Source organism: Papio anubis, chromosome 7 (assembly GCF_008728515.1).
Source record: "Papio anubis isolate 15944 chromosome 7, Panubis1.0, whole genome shotgun sequence".
Lineage (NCBI taxonomy): Eukaryota > Metazoa > Chordata > Mammalia > Primates > Cercopithecidae > Papio > Papio anubis.
In genome coordinates, this window is record NC_044982.1 from 102,723,288 (window position 1) to 102,741,824 (window position 18,537).

General features: G+C 37.9%; 1 protein-coding gene across 1 annotated transcript in view; it reads right to left on the reverse strand.

Moving 5' to 3' along the window:
* The window catches only part of AGBL1 (ATP/GTP binding protein like 1), an 803,745-nt gene that overhangs the window by 503,655 nt on the left and 281,553 nt on the right, over positions 1 to 18,537 (reverse strand). The gene's annotated exons all lie outside the window — the stretch shown is intronic.

An 18,537-nucleotide genomic window follows, 5' to 3' on the forward strand; every position in this document is an offset into this window, starting at 1 on the left:
GAATCACCTCACCTAGGCTCAAATGCTTACTAACTCTATGACTATAGCACATAATTAACATAATTATCGAATTATAATAACAGTACCTACTTCATTGGGTTACTAAAATCACTTAGCACAATGCCTGGCCCACAGTGAGCTCGCATTCATGTTCACTATTATTAATGGCTGCTATTCGTGGTGGTGAAAGTATGTAGAGAGCTGGGTCCTACATTGTGGAGGATCCTGAATTTCACACTGTATTTAATTTTTTCAGTGAGGGAAGCTAAGTGATGGTGTCTGAGGAAAACAGTGATTAATCCAGAGTATGGAAGTTATGACGGAAAAGAACAGAGACTTTGTGCATGGTGATTATGAGTGAGAAAGTTTCAGACGAGAGGTAATAGGCATCGCACTAAAATAGAGATGGGGGAATAGAAAAGCAGGATGCTCACCTGAAAGAGATCATAGTAGAACATAAAAGCTGGGCACTGATTATGGAGTAAGAGAAAGAATCAACTCTGATTACTAAATTTTGAACCTGAATAGTGTGGATAATGGTGATATAAGGATGAGCAAGTCAAGAGGGAGTAGGAGTTGCTGAGTGGGATAGGGGAAGGGTTATCAATTGGGTTTTCACCATGTTGGCTCTGAGGTTTTTAGGGGAACCAAGGAGAGCTCTCAAGCAGGCATTTGGAAATATGAATTAGGGATTTGGGAGATAAGTCGGGCCTAAATTAATGAATTTGAGAGCCATTTGCACACAGGTCTATAGCTAAAATGGAGTAATCATAAACGTGCCTGAAATACAGAGAAATAAGAAAAATAGGTGAAGATCGTTCCCTGGGGAAACTACGGTTAGAAATGTGAGAGGGAATAGAAATGAAATCAGTATGATCCTGCCATGGAGGTCAAGGGAAGAGAGGGCTTCCAGAGGGTGAGGAAATATATCATCCATACAAAAGGGTCATGAAGAATTCAAGTGGAGACAAAGACAGAGAAAATGTTGCTTGATTTGACAAGGAAGAGATCCTGGAGAGGCTTATTATCATGAGAGATCCTGGAGAGGCTTATTATCATGAGAACTATTTTAAACCAGAAAGTAACAAAGAATATGAGAACAAACCTCTAAGTACCCATCACTCAGTAGAATGATGATGGAAGAGTAGTATGTCTAAATGACACCAGTAAGATAACAGAAGAGGAGGTGCCCAGTTTGCATCTGCCCACACAAAAATTGATCTGGCAATCATCCACAGACAAAAGTGCCTTTGTCTTTAGGATCCAGATAAGAGACTGAAAAACCCCTGGCAACGCTCATAACCAAGGAGATCCCCTTTGAGAAACCAGGCCCCTGCCCCAGTGGCAGTCTTACCAAGCCTGGCCACAGCTACAGACCAAAGAAGCCCCATTCCCCTGTAGACTCAGCTCTGGCCCCACTTGACCACCATTCTGCAACCAGCCTGATGTGTCAAGAAACTCCGGAGAAGCCACACCTGTCCATGCCCCTGGTATTAAACCCTTGGTTAAAACTGTAAATCCTGAGGCAGTCTTGTGACTCATTTCTAGCTCCAAGCTCCACCCTGCCAGTCCAGGAGCAGTCCTGCCCACCCAGGGAACTGGGTGAGGGCAGCAGACACATCCACCTCAACTCTTGGTAGCAATTCAGCTGACTTTGGTCCCTACTGCAGATCCTGAAGTAGCTCTGTGACTCAGCTCTAGCCCTGCCCTACCATAGTCCAGAGTCAGCCCTGCCTGCCTGGGAACCCAGTGACTCACATCCATGCTTCTTGTGGCAGGCCCTCCAACCTCAGTCTCAGCTATGGAACCTTAAGCAGCAGTGAGATTCTGTTTCAGTCCTGCTATGCTGCAGTCCAGGGCCAGTGCTATCTGTCCAGGCATCCAGGAGACATGTCTATCCCTGTCCCCTATAGTAGGCCCTCTGAACTTAGCTGAATTATGGATCCTCAAGCAAACCTATGACTAGGTTTTATATATATGTATATATATCCATCCTAAGGGAGTCCTTTGAGTTGAAACAAAAGAACATTAATTAGTAACATGAAAATATATGCAAGTGTAAAACTCCCTGGTAAAGATAAGTATATAGTCAAATTCAGAATACTCTAAAAATGCAGTGGTGGAATGTAAACCAGTTTAACTCTATTATAAAAGTTAAAAGACAAAAGTATTAAAAATAACTAGATATAATAATTTGTTAATGGATACAAATATTAAAAGATGCAAACTGTAACTTCAATAACATAAAATGTGTTGAGAGAGTAAAAGTATAGTTTTTGTGTAATTGAAGTTATTAGCAGCTAAAAATACTGTTATAACTGTAAGATAATTTACACACATTTCATGGCAGCCTCTAATTGATACACAAAAGAGAAAAAGAAAGGAATCAAAGCATACTGCCCCCAAAAGTCATCAAATACAAAGGAAGACAGAAGAAAAGAAGAAAGAAAGAAACCATGAAACAGTTGGAAAACAGTTAACAAAATGGCAAGACTAAGTCCTTACCTATCAAAAAAAGTAAATGGATTAAATTCTCCAATCAAAAGACACAGAATGGTTGAATGGATTTTTTTTTTTTAAGATGCAACAATATGCTGCCTATAAGAAACTCACTTTAGCTTTAAGGACATACATAGGCTAAAAGTTAAGGGGTAGAAAAGGATATTCCATGTGAAAGTAACCCAAACAGATCAGGGATAGCTATACTTATATCAAACAAAGTAGACTAATACAAAAAATATTGTTACAAAACACAAAAAAAGTTATCATATACAAAAAGTTCCATTCAATAGAAAGATAAAACAATTAAAATTACATATCCCCCCAATATCAAAGAACCTAAATATATAAAGCAAACATCGACAGATCTAAAGAAGAAAATAGACATCAACACAATAATAGTAGGAGACTTCAATACTCCACTCTCTATAATGGATATATGATCTAAACAGAATATTAGTAAGGAGAAAACAGAACTGAACAGCTCTACAGACCGAATGAACCTAACAGAAACACACAGAACATTCCGCCCAACAGCAGAATAGAAGACTTTCTTCTCAATTGCATGACAGATCATGAGTTAGGTCACTAAACAATTCTTAACAAATTCAAGAAGACTGTAATTATTCCAAATATCTTTTCTGAACACAATGGAATAAAACTAGAAATCAGTAACAGTAAGAAAAAGAGAAAATATATGGAAATTAAACAACATACTCTAACAACCTTTGGGTCAAAAAAAATGTTAAAAATATTTTGAAATGAACAAAAACAAAAACGCTACATAACAAAATTTAATGGGATACAGGAAAAGCAATACCAACATAGAATTTTGTAGCTATAAATGTCTACATTATAAAAGAAGAAAGATCTCAAATAAATGTTATACCTTTAAGAAACTAGTAAAACAAAAATAAGACCAAAATTATTAGAGGAAAGAAAATAAATATTAGAGAAGAAATAAATCAAATAGATAATAGAAAAACAATTTAAAAATTAACAAAACTAAAAGTTTGTCTTTTGAGAAAATATGCAAAATCCATAAACCTTTAGATAAGTTAAGAGAAAGAAGACTCAAATACAAATTGGAAATTAAAGAGACGACGTTACAGTAGATATCTCAGAAATAAAAAGGATTATGAGGGACTATTATGGGCAATTGTATACCAACAAAATTGATAAATTCCTAGAAACATACAACTACCAAAACTAAATTAATAAGAAACAGAAATCCTGAACATACCAATAATGAATAAGGAGATTGAATCAGTAATCAAAAACTTCACCAAAAAGGAAAGACCTGGAGCAGAAGTCTTCAGAGTTGAATTCTACCAAACACTCAAAGAATTAAAACCAGTCTTTCTTAAACTCTTCCAAAAAAGATAAAAAGAGGGCATACATCCAAACTCATTTTATGAGGCTAGCATCACTCTGATACCAAAGACACAAAAAGGAAAGGAAACTATAAACAAATATCCCTGATGCACATAGATTTTTAAATCCTCAATAAAATACTAGCAAACTGAATTAAAAGGCATATTAAAGGGATCATGCCCAATGACCAAGTGGGATTTATCCCTGAGATGCGAGGATGGTTCAACATACACAACTCAATCAATGTGATACGACACATTAACGGAAAAAAAAAAAAAGGAAAAAACCCTACATTATTATATCAGTAGATGCCACAAAAGCATTTGACAAAGCTCAATATCCACTCATGATTGAAACTCAACGAAATAGACATAAAAGGAGCTTACTTCAACACACTAAAGCCATATATTAATTGCCCACAGATCACATGACAATCAATAGGGAAAACCAAAAGGGTTCCCTCAAAGATCTGGTACAAGGCAAGGATGCCCACTCTTACACCTCTATTTAGCATATACTGGAAGTCCTATCCAGAGAAATTAGACAAGAAAAATAAATAAATAAATCACATCCAAATCAGAAAATAAGAAGAAAAATAATGTCTGTTTGCAGATGATATATGATATATGTAGAAAATCCTAAGCATTCAGCAAAAAACCTTTTAGCACCAATAAATAAATTCAGTAAATTTGCATACAAATATTAGTCACACTTCTATACACAAACAACAAAGTATCTGAAAAGAAAATTAAGAAAGAACCCCACTCATAATAGCAACAAACAATAAAATATTTAGCAATAAACTTAACCAAAGACTTAAAAGACTTGTACACTTATTTTATAATTACATATAATTACAAAATATTGATTAAGGAAATCAAGGAAGACAGAGATTAATAGAAAAACATTTCATGTTCAAGGATTGTAGAATTAATATTGTTTAAATGTTCATACTATCCCAGTGATCTACTGATTCAATACAATCCTTATCAAAACCCCAATGACATTTTTTACAAATATAGAAAAAAATAGTCCTAAAACTGATACAGAACACAAAAGAACTTTGAATAGCCAAATGAATCTTAAACAAACAAACAAATGAAAAGCTGGAGGCACTACACTTCTAGGTTTCAAAATATATTACAAAACTACAGTAATCAAAACCACATGATAATGGAATTAAAAAAAAAAAAACCCATATGGATAAAAAGAATAAAACAGAGAGCCAAGAAATAAAACTGAGGAAGTACAGTCAATTGAATTTCAAAAAGTGTGCTGAGGACACTAAATGAAGAAAATACAGTCTCTTCAGCAAGTGCTATTGGAAAAACAGGATACCCACATGCAGAAGAATGAAATTGGACACTTATGTTAACCACACATAAAAATCAAATCAAAACGGTTTAAAGACTTAGACATAAGGCATGAATCTAGAAAATACTAGAAGAAACTAAAAGGAAAAGCTTGTTAATATTGGCCTGGGTGATGACTTTTGGATATGACTCTTAAAGCACAGTCAACAAAAGCAAAAATAGACAAGCAGGATTACACCATACTAAAAATGTTCTAAATAGCAAAGAAATCAATGGAGTAAGCAACCTACAAAATGGAAGAAAATACTTGCAAATCATACATCTGATAGATGGTTAATATTCAAAATATATAAGGAACTCAAACAACTCAATAGAAAAATTAAAACACAGCCAAATTTAAAAATAGGCTAAGGACGTGAATAAACATTTCTCAAAAAAAACCATACAAACAACCAACAGATGTAGGAAAAGATGCTCAATGTCAATAATCATCAGAAAAATGCAAATGAAAACCACAATGAGATACAACCTCATACCTATCAGCATGCCTGTTATTTAAAAAAGATAAATATTAGCAAGGATGTGGAGAAAAGGGACCCCTTGTACACTGCTAGTGGATATGTAAATTGGTAAAGCCATTATGGTAAACAGTACAGAGATTCCTTAAAAAATTAAAAATAAAACTACCATATAATTCAGCAATCCCACTTCTAGCTATATACTCACCGGAAAGGAAATCAGGCTCTCGAAGAGATATCTGCACCCCCATGTTTATTGTAAGATAATTCACAAAAGCCAGGATATTGAAACAACCTGAGTGTTCCTCTACAGATAAATGGAAAAAGAAAATGTGTGTATATATATAAAAGAGAATATTATTCAGCCTTAAAATGAGGGAAATCTGCCATTCATGACAATATGGACGAAACTGAAGGATATTATGCTAAGTAAAATAAGCCAGAGTCAGAATTACAAATACTGCATGATCTTACTTTTATGAGGACTCTAAAAATGTCTAACTCATAAAAACCAAAAGTAACATGGTGGTTTTCAGGGGGTAGAGTTTGGGGGAAATGGGGAGATACTGATTAAAGGATACAAAGGTTCAATTAAGAGAGATGAATAAATTCTGAATACCTACTGTACAGCATGCTGACTATAGTTATTAACATAGTTATTAATATACTGAGTTATTAATATACACTTGAAATTTGCTAAGAGAGTTTATCTTAATTGTTCCCACCACAAAAAATTATAACTATGTGAGGTGATAGATATATTAATTAGCTTAATTGTGGAAATTATTTCACAATGTATCTCCACATCAAAACATCATGTTGTATACCTCTTAAATATACAGAATTTTAATTCATCAAATATACCACAATAAAGCTGAGGGGCAAAAAGAGTCATACATTAAGAGTTTAAGGCCTGTGCATGAATTGGGGAAGCAGAAATGCCAACTTTTTAATTTTAAAATTGTTAACAAATTATTACTTCATGGAAAGATTCAGATTGGAAATGTAAGGAGTAGCAGAGTTAAGGGAATATCATTTTAGTAAAGAAGCACACTATGTTAAAGCAAAGAAAGTGCCCTGGAGAAGATATTAGAAAGGGAAAGGAGGGAAGTAGATAAATGTATGAGTAAATCAGACAGAAAATGAAAAAGAGAGGACTGAATCCAGGAAGGTAAGTTAGACTTTGCTAACCACAAGGTCCTTTTTTACCCTACATAGAAACAAAAGCTTGGATGGAGAGTAGAAATCAAAGGCAAATAGGAAAGAATAAAGAGAAGTTCAGGTGGAATTGTTTTAATTTTGATAGAAACAGTGAATTTTAATATTTGGGTTATCAAGCACAAGCCCACTTCACTGTTGTGCCAATACTATAATTCTCTGTACAGCATCCTGGCAAATGATCATTCAGTTTTGACTTAATTACTTCAGAAGACATAGAATTCATTATCACACAAATTAGCTAATTCCATTTTAGACTCTTCTAACTGGAAGAAAATTCTTTCTTATCCTAGGTTGAAATCTGTTTTCCTGTTGCTACTACTCCTTAATCCTGCATCAGCCCTCTGGGACCACAGGGATTTAAGTAAATCCCTCTTTTACATACATGACTCCCTGTTATGTGAAGATAAAAATCATGTTCCAACCGAGTTACTTAGTCCCTGTTAAAATATTCTGAGTCCTCAAATGTTCTTCCCTTCACAAATAAGCTCTACACTGGTAGTGCCAATGTTTGCCCAACAATGAACACAAAACAGGAAACAAGGTTATTCTCAGGCAATATGGGAATAGAATTGTTTTAGAACTTGAGAAAAAATGGAAAGTATTTGTATCAGTTGGTATGGATGTTGCTAAAATGTTGGACAATCCTGGTACCCATGTGGGACTCAGCTGACTCAAATGTAAAATGAGAATCTGCATCACCTTGCTTCTCCAGCATGCTCCACAGAAGAGCTACAGAGCAAATTGCCGGAGATATCACCAAAAGGAATACCTCCTCATGTGCCCATGGTAAAGACAGCCTTAACTCTTGCTCTAACTCAAAAAAAAAAAAACTTGATCTCCGGAACTGTAGCCCTGCTTCTCACTTCCTTCCAGTACAATTCTCAGGGTTAAAAGCCTCAGAAGATCATCATACTCGTGGGACACAGCATGGCATCTGTGCTGAGTCCATCTGATCCACTCTAAGACATCTGCTTAGATTCTAGCCTAAGACTAGCAAGCTAGCCTCTCATTTCCTCTCACCTTCAGAAAAAACAAGGCCACCCTTATTATTTCTCAGGATATAAACTCAAGGTTTGGCCATTAGCTGATCTTTCAAGAAGGTATTTAACTCCCTTAGCTATTTTTTGTTTCATTTTCCCTATTCTCTTAACAGACACATGTGCGTGCATGCGCACGCATGCGCGCGTGCGCATCCCCCCACCCCCCCACGTCTGTCTTCCTAGATATAAATCCAAATAGCTTTTTCTAAGTTATTCTACTAAGCCTCTCTCTGGGTTAACTCTAAACCATTCTATTTTTAACCTTTTTGATTTTATTCCGATCAGTCTATATTTCTCATTTCCATTTCCATTACCCCTTCCCAGCCTCACCAAATGGCCTCTCCCTCTGCTGTGTGCTTCCTGTCAATCCAGCTCTTGCTTACCATAAATTAGCATTTTCTAGTATCCATACTTAGATTTAAAAAACAGAAGATAGCTCTGTTGACTACATAAGGAGTGCACACGTACTGCCCAACTGCCTAGGGGGACTGTCCATCCCAGTCTGGTGCTGAAAAGAAGACAGGCAAGCAGAGTGGTGGCTCCCATGAGTGCATCATTAAATTCTTATAATCAGGATGTTTGCAAAGAATGAAGCAGGAGCTGTTTTCTCTGGGTAAAGTCATGGGTGAGCTTTCAAAACACGGGGAAGCACAAATAAGAAAAACCTCCAAGAGATGTCACTGTGGGAAAAGGACAGGCCCAGTGTTGATAGACACCAAAGCCTCATGCCCCCTTCACCTGCTGTTCCCCAGCCCATAGAAAGCAGACATCTCAGTGTTTCAGCAGGACCAATTTTCTGTTGTATTCTTAACACATTATAAAATTGCTTTGAAAATGGCAACTATATATCTGCATGTATATACACTATAGACACATAAACACAGACACATACATATATATTGGCTGGAAGATTTGTCAAGTTTGGCAAAAGCTTGGGTGAAGGCTGAAGATGGGTTTGAATTTCTGACAAAATTTAGGAGCCAGCAGCCCTCAAAAGTGGATAGTACGATAATTTCACACATGGAATCTCTCTTCTTAATTTATCATGGAAGAAGTTTAAAATGGTCAAAATGCATCATGCTTCCAGACCAATCCTTGGTGGTATGTGCCAGAGCCAACTGACCATAAAGCTATGTATACCTGACCCATGAACCATTTATTTACTCTAATATGTTATACAGTATGTGATACTTTTCCTGAAATATCTATGTATGTTCACGCACCAAAGAAGAACATATATACCTTTATGTAAACACAAATATGTGGATATGTTAGTTTTCTATTGCTGCCATAACAAATTATGACAAATCTAGAGACTTAAAACAATACCCATATATCTCACAAGTCTGTAGAATAGAGGCCAAACATAGGTCTTACCAAGCAAAAAGTCACCTGGCCTGTGCTCTTATTTGGAGGCTAAGTGGAGAATCTTCTTTGAGCTTATTCAAATTTCTTTTTGCTGTAGGGCTGAAGTCCCCGTTCCCTTGCCGGCTGTCAACTAGGAGCCTCTCTCAGCTTCCTGCCTCCATCTTCTAAGTCTGCAACAGCACATCAAGTTTGTTTCATGCTTTCAGCATTTCTGGCTTCCACATCTCTTCTGCCTCCTTTTCTACCACATCTGATTCCAGGAACAAAATGGTCTGTTTTTAATGGCTTGTATGATTATATTGGGCTTGTTTTAATAATCCACAATAATCTCCCTATTTTAAGATGTGTAACCTTAATTATATCTACAAGGTTCCTTTGCTATGTAAAGTAACCCACTCACAGAATCAAGGGATTAGGGCAAGGACATCTTTGAGAGACCATGATCTGACCTCCACAATGGATGTATCATCTGAATTCTTTGATATACTAAACTTCAACTGTCATTTCAAAACTATTGGCTGATTATGCAGATCTATGCATATCATGCTAATATGTCTCTCCTGTGTTTTCATATTTCACATGTTTGTAAATCTGCTTAACCTTATTTAATTGTTGGTTATCATTCCTATTGATGTCTTCTACCTCAGCCCCATTCAATCCCTGGTCCTTTTCTGACAATAGCAAAGAGTACAGGTTTGTGGTTTGTGTTACAATCTAACCAACATGAGTGGGCCATGCTAATTGGTCTGTCTCTTATCCAAGATGTCAAAGACTTGTCTTTGATTTTCATCCACTCTCAACAATCCTACCATAAACCATCTAATGCCTTAGCAGCTGACTGCACTGGCCCTCCACTTATATTTGCCTACGTAATCAAATGAATTTCTTCTTACCTATGCCTACCTGAACCATACCTTGGAGCAATTTTACCTTAACAGTCTATGTAGATGTCCTCTCAGGGACCAGTTGCTGGGAGAAAGGATCTCTTGTTCCATGTACAAGGTGTGGGAATACCCCTTCTCAAGTATATGGAAGTCATGACAGCCATGCCATTGAGCATCTGCATCTATGGGGAAGTGCAAATCACTTGCCTCATTAGTGTCCTTCACAGAGCTACACTCTCTGAAATTAAAGTATTGTTCTGTAATATATCAGCACGCTGTGTCTTGAGCCATGCATGAAAGGAAAAAAGCACCAGTTTTTTCAAGGATACATCAAGTTTATTATAACCACAACACTACTCTAGTTTCTTATCGTCCAACATAACTCAATGATTGGGTTCTCATACGACTCTCATCTCTCAGGTATTTTTTGAGACATCTGCTCCCTTGTTTCTAATTTTACTTCCATTCTTCCCTAGAAGTCTGGACTCTGTTTGGGGGCATTCTTTCTATCAAATCTGTCTGTCCAAAAATGAATTCCAGTAACTCATCCAGATGATATGTCTTGTGGTTTCCAAGATAAACCTCTTTTATATCTACATTTCTCTGCTACTTTCATTTCCCTTATTCTTCAAGTGATTTTATCGTAAAATCACACACACTGCAAAATAATTAGGAAATCTTTCTAAATGTGAAGAAATTGGAATGGCATGTATTTCATTCTCCTGGAAAGGCAGAGCCTTCCACTTTGGAATCATGATGGGTTTCATTAATGTTCTCCACAGTCCTCTCTTTTCCTTTCATTAGGAAATGAAACTTGACCTAGAACTGACCTCAGTGGCAGCCCATTAGATACATCCTCGCTATTAAGAACATTGCTTTGTATTGATGGTCCTTGTTTATAGGCATGCAACCAAATTTAAGCTGCAAGACTATCTTGGTCCTGGCCAATTTAATTTCACAAATAGAGTTTTGTGAAACTCTGTCTTACTCTTTTCCTGGCAACAGCCTGAATATTTTCTGATAGCCCACTGCTGATCCAACTCACTTCCCTCACTCAGCTTTTCTGCAAAGCATGGTAGAAAAGCTACAATGGATATACAAATTGTTGGACCAAGGAAAACTAATTGGAAATCACATCTAAACTTTTTGGTCAGCCATCTTTCCATCCTCTTGAGTTTCATATATACTGCAACAGATGCTTTATAAAAATAACAACATATTCTGCAAGAAAAGAGATTTTTAATATCTTTTTATATCATTGAAACAAAAACTTTTTATTTTTTCTGACATATAAAACACAATCCAAAGCATGATCCTCTTAAGACTATTAAGCTACTTTCCAACTTAAGAGGTTGTCATAACCTGAGGTCTCTAGAAAATAGAGACACAGGCAAGAAATAAAGTGCTAATTCTTTCTTTGAGAGGCCCAAACCATGGGCCTAAAGAGTAAAGAAGAAGTTGCCGGGCATGGTGGCTCACGCCGTAATCCCAGCATTTTGGGAGACTGAGGCAGGCGAATTACTTGAGGTCAGGAGTTCGAGACCAGCCTGGACAAGATAGTGAAACCCCGTTTCTACTAAAAATACAAAAATTAGTCAGGTGTAGTGGTGCACACTTGTAATCCCAGCTACTCGGGAGGCTGAGGCAGGAGAATTGCTTGAACCCAGGAGGCAGAGGTTGCAGTAAGCCGAGATGGCACCAGTGCGATGTACCCCATCCTGGGCGACAGAGCAAGACTCCATTCCAAAAAAAAAAAAAAAAAAAAAAGTAAAGAAAAAGTAACAGGAGACAAAGAAAGATGCAAAACTGTGAAAATATTGCACATTGATTCACAACATTCCATGAGTAGATAGAACAGATCACTCGGCACATGAATTGTCTACTGACAAGTTGCAAAGATCAACCATGTTTCTAAGAGGTCAATAAAAGGAAGAAATGGGGAATAATTTCTAACTGTATCTTTCCTGTCTTCTGTTTCTAGTTGGTCAGAGTTCATCTCCCAGGGTATTAAGCCCTTCTATATATCATAGTTGCCTTAGTGACTCAAGATGCCACAATCCAAATCTTCATTGTGTGGTTCTGTTCAAGTCTAGAAATGGCTGTTAAGAACCAGGAACTGCAGTCTTGCTACTGGTCAGCCTAGCCACTCAGAAGCAGCATTAGAGCAGGAGTCTGGCCTTCCCAGAACAAGTGACCTGTAATGTTGCTCGGGCATTGGGCAGCACTTCCCACAGGAAGGAGGTAGAATATCTGAGGAGTCCTATAAATCATGTGCCTACTACACTAGATGTCGCTTTTAATATAAGTTAAAGGCTCAAAGAACACCCTTGGTCTATGTTTTGTCAAAACTAGGTAAACCAGAAAGGAAGGATATGTGAAAATATTTCTAATGTCATATTTATACAGAAATAAGTGGTCTCAGCTTGTAGAGAAGACAGAAGGTGAACAGAAAGACAGAGAAGAATCTCAAAGTTACTTGTCTCCAGTAGAAATAGATGTAGAAATGTATTTTATATCTGATCTTCTGGATGTAAACTTATAAAAAAAAATCCAGAAATGTGAAACCTATGAAGTGAGTCATTAGTGGCTGAATTATTATTAATCTGATAAAAGGGTAGTAGGAAGCTAACCTTTCTTCCTCTAATGATCAAATATCTTCTCTTGTAGCACCTTAACAAAAGAAAAATACTTTAAAACATTTTCAGTGATGATTACCATACATTCCCCAACAGCTTTTAAAAGGTGTACAAGTGTTACCTTGAATATCCACACATGATCAGATTTACGGATGCCACATTACCTAAGCTGGGTCTTCCAAAGGCAAGACTTACAGCACCATGTGTGCAAAGAAGTGGCCTTCAACCTTCAAGGGTACCATTGGTACCCCACCAATGGTAGAGGAACACTATGCTTTCTCTTCATGTGGGCTTCTGACATAAATTCTCTGGATAGTAGGTACTATCATTTGAATGTCTGTCCCCTCCAAACCCATATTTAAATTTAATTGCTATAGTAACAGTATTAAGAGGGGGGATATTCAAGAGGTGATAAGGCCATAAGGACTTTTCCCTCATTAATGGATTAATGCTGTTATCATAGGAGTGAGTTTGTTATCTCAGGAGTGGATTTCTTATAAAAGGACAAATTCAGCCCCCTTTGCCTCTCTCTTACCTACTCTTTGTCCTTCCACCATGGGATAATGCAAGAAGAAGACCCTTGTAAGATACTGGTTTCTCTATTTTGGACTTCCCAGCCTCCAGAACTATGAACCAATAAATTTCTGTTTATTATAAATTACCTAGCCCAGCAGCACAAAACAGACTAAGACAGCAGGTCTGGCATAACTATGCACAAAGTGCTTAGCTCAGACCAGTGAAATTTAAGACAGGCTTTTCCTTGGCCTGATTCTGGTCTCTGATACAAAAAGTATTCTCTTGTGTATCACTTAAATGCACTTACTTTTTAATTTACTTTTCTTTGGATTGTTCTGTTGAAAACTCTCCAATGGATTAACATAATTTCCATTAGGGCATAGGCCACCAGGGCATAAACAGTTTCACAGAGAAGCTGCCAGAGTATAAATTCCTAACAGAAGCATAACGAGAGGCTTTGAAATATTCTTCTGGATTACCATGTAATATCCTGATATGTTTTCCAGACCTTTAATCTTGTCATTCTCTAGCCCTGATAGCCAAACTTCTGAAACTAGCTAACTCAACAGAGTGCCTTGTAGGACTCCTGAGACCATAGCCCATCATCTTCTCTCTAGCCCGTGTCAGTAGATACCACTATTAACGTATTACAGGCAAATCCTGGAGACCAAGCACATGTATAACTTACTACTACTACTAGAGAAAAACAGCCCATGTATATGGCACAGCAAAGTCAGAAACATTGTCTCACACAGAGATGACACCCTACCAGCACATGCGCACTTCATATTATCTTCATATATCTTCTGTTCCAATACAACATGGGTTCATCACCTTTCTTTGTCAAACAACCACTCAAGACTTCACATCAGCTTGAAAAGCAACATGTTCAGTTGATATATTTTGGGCTTTAATATTAAATCAGAGTCTGTCAATACTGACTGCAGGTCTTTGTGAGATTCTTTTTGTGAGTTTCACCTCCCTCATATTTCCAAACTGAGAATAGCAATTGCCACCTCATAAGGTTGTCCTAAAAATTAAAGAGAAAATGTGAAAACATCCCTGGCACACATGAGGTGCACAATGTTAAGCATTACTCACTCATCCATGATTTCTATTTCCCAGGCAAAACTCACAGCTCCATCATGCACACATTTATGTCTGCTGGTATGTGACACTTTTATGAACCAGGAGAAGATGCTTGTTCCAGTTTTTGCATGGTCAAAAATTAAAAGTTTTGCTTAGTACTTTTGTCAAGCTCTTTATGTTATAAGCTGCTCGATCCTCACAACAACTCTATAAACTAGGTTCACTATTTTGATTTCATGGAAAGGAAAACTGAAGTTCAGAGAGAACATGTGAGTTGCCCAAAGATATATAAATTGAAACTTTTTCTTTCCTTCCAGAGCCCTTTCCAATAGGCCATGCTTCTTCTATTTCTTGTTCACATCAGAACTTCCTTGCTGAGTTGACAGGATTTACACAGACATCTCAAACTTAAGGAACATCAATCACAACTTGGAAAAGTACAGCCTCAAGACCTCAGAATATGCTCTACTGACAGAAGTGAAGACAGGTTCACTGCAACTGGCTTGTGTGTTAACAGTCTTTGTTCATTTATTTAGGAAGCATTTATTGAGTTCCTACTATGTATATATCAATTAACATTAAAGGAATCAAAGAGGCAAACGCATGTCCCCTGGTCTTCCAAGAGTTAACAAATGAGTTGACATACCAACACACAAAGGCCCAAAAAGTTAAATAACATATAGGAATCAGGTGAGAAATTGCAAACATAGAAACACCTCAAAGCATATATAATTAAGTATTAAGGAGACCTATAGACTTAAACTCTACAGCAGGGTTTTTATATCTCATCATTCTCAACATTTTGGATCATATAATTCCTTGTTATAGGTGGTTGTCTTGTGCATTGTAGACTGTCTAGCAGCATTGCTAGTGTATTAACTTCCTAGGAATTTGTTTCCACATGAATCAAGTGGCTTAAAACAATGGCTTTATAGTGTCACAATTGTGGAGGCTAGAAGTCCAAAATCAAGATGTTACCAGGCCATATTTCCTCCAAAGTCTCTAAGGAAGAATACTTTCTCATTTCTTTTAGTCTTTGGTGGTTCTTGGCAATCTTTGGCATGCTTTGGCTTGTAGCAGCACAATCCCAATCTTTATGTCTGTCTTCACATTTCATCTTTTCTCTATGTCTGTGTCTCCGTGTCCAGTGTTTCCTTGTCTTAAAAGGACAACAGTCTTTGGATTTGGGCCACCCTGATTCAGTATAACCTCATCTTATCTTGATTACATCTGCAGAGACCTCTTCCTCAACATGGTCATATTCATAGTTTTCTGAATGGACATGAATTTGACTGGGAGGGGCACTATTCAACTCAAGATTCCTGGCCTTAACCCACTGCAGCATCTTCCTCCTGTTCTTTTTTTTTTTTTTTTTTCTTTTTCTTTTGAGATGGAGTCTCGCTCTGTCACCCAGGCTGAAGTACAGTGGCGTAATCTCAGCTCTCTGCAACCTCTGCCTCCCGCGTTCAAGCGATTTTCTTGCCTCAGCCTTCTGAGTAGCTGGGGTTACAGTCACGCACCATCACACCCAACTAATTGTTGTATTTTTAGTAGAGACGGGGTTTCACCATGTTGGTCAGGCTGGTCTCAAACTCCTGACCTCATGATCCGCCTGCCTCGGCCTCCCAAAGTGCTGGGATTACAGGTGTGAGCCACCGCACCCAGCCCTCCTCCCTATTCTTACCACCAGTGGTGATCATCAAAAGTGTCTCCAGACATTGCCAAATGTTTCCTGGAGGAAAAATCACCAGTAATTGCGAAGCAGTCCCCTACAGCGCTCAGAAGAGGGGGATACTTTTGTGAGCTGCCTATTCAGTAAGGTGAAAACACAGTAGGTGGGGGTTAAGGCGGGGCTGGTTTCTTTGACTTTTCACAATTGCGTCTCCCTTTCATTTTTCTTTCCCCTTTGTTGCTATTTATTCCTTCTGTTTTTTATTTCCTTCTTTTATTTTCTTATTCTCGCTGCCTCTTCTTTTCTCTATTTTTCTTTCCCACCCACTTCTCGGCAAGTCCCTTCTTTTCCCCTTCCTTAAGAAGATGCTGTGGACTAGTGACAGGAGGAAAGCCAGCACCGAAGGCATCAGATTCCAGCTGGGAGGTGAAAGAGAGGTAGGGGTGAATTGGAAAGGCATGGAGACAAAACAGACTCACTCCCTTCCCTGTCACCTTGTGAAGAATGGCTCTTACCCAGCCTTTTCTCATTCAATAGTTTATTAAATTAAAGCAATGAGAAAAAAAGAAGAAGAAATGTAAAAGGAATTATGAAGTCATGAGGAAAATTACATTTTTTAAGGTTAAGTAGCATGACAATGGCAGCTGATAGAGCAAATTAAATTCTAACTGCACCAGTGATTTGATAGATATCATTTTGCTAAATGTTACTAAGAAAATGCCTTCTTGGGGATATGAAGCTCAAATTCAGAATGAACTCTTGTCAGTTGTGGCATTTGATTCAATTAGGTGAAATTCATTAATATGTAGAGGAAAGGGTCAGATGGAAAATTGAAATTTGTAAAATATATTCAGAGCATTTTTACAGAAAATATACATGCAACATCTTCAGGAAAGCATGTATTTATTTCAGAACCAAGAAGGAAGGAAAATATTTTACCTTTGTATCAGTGAGCAATTATAGCTGTCACTAGAAAAAGTTCATTTCTTGCGACATTTGAAATACTTGCATAAAATAGGCTTTGTCTCTGTGAACCCAAAACAAAGCTTGCCAATGACTCACCCTTTGCAGGAAAACACGCTCAGTCTACTAGGGTATAACCCTGTTGCTACAGGTAGCAAGATAAATCCAGCAATGACTACAATTACTTTGGACCAATCCTGCACATCATGAATTTTGAACACCAAAGACAATTGCCAACTGGGAGTTTCCGGTAACCATCTAGTTATCCTTTAAAAAACTAGTAAGATAGCTGTTGTAAAATACTCTCCATGAAATATTTATCATCCATTTAGTAGACCACTTCTCCTAAGGCGTTCACGCAGGGCTAGCTAAAAGAGTTACAAAATCTTACTTTGCCTAGATGAAAGCAAGTCTGCCTCATTAGTAATCAATTACCAGCCAGGTCAGCCCTAAGAAGTCATTAATATATACCTTTTACTGTCAAATCCAGTAATTGGGCACCACATATTCAATAAACCGTCAGACGCTATTATTAATAAAGCCCTCAAAGCTCCACCAGGATCCATATTGTGTAAACGAAGCATCAGATGGGGTAATTTTTCATTGCCTTCCAAGTTGGCCTACAATAGATCAACACAAAACAGCCAGTGCTTGGACCCAAAGGCAGAGTCTTGCTGTATGGCACACTGTGGGCATGGATTCTCAAAGCTTCCAACAGAGGTATACAAGCACAAGCTTTTTCCTGTGGATGTTAAGCTATGACTAATTATAAAAGGCCCATTTTTCAGAAGTTCCTAATTACTCCTCTTCAATGTGCAAGATTTCCAGGTCAGCAGTGCTGCTATTCCCTTGATCATAAAGAATGAGCTTTCACTTGACCATAAAGAATGAGCTTGGCTGGGCACGGTGGCTCACACGTGTAATCCCAGCACTTTGGGAGGCCAAGGCGGGCGGATCATGAGGGCAGGAGATTGAGACCATCCTGGCTAACACGATGAAGAATATTAAAAAATTAGCCGGGCATGGTGGCGGGCACCTGTAGTCCCAGCTGCTTGGGAGGCTGAGGCAGGAGAATGCCATGAATCCAGGAGGCACAGCTTGCAGTGAGCTGAGATCATGCCACTGCACTCCAGCCTAGGCAACAGAACTAGACTCCGTCTCAAAAAAAAAAAAAAAAAGAATGAGCTCATATCCTATATGAAGTAAGTACTTTTTAAAAGGAGGAGCTATGGGCCGGGCACAGTGGCTCACACCTTATAATCCCAGCACTTTGGGAGGCCAAGACAGGTGGATCACGAGGTCAGGAGTTCAAAATCAGCCTGGTCAACATGGTGAAACCTGTCTCTACTAAAAATACAAAAATTAGCTGTGTATGGTGGCACACGCCTCTAATCCCAGCTATTCGGGAGGCTAAGGCAGGAGAATCATTTGAATCCAGGAGGCA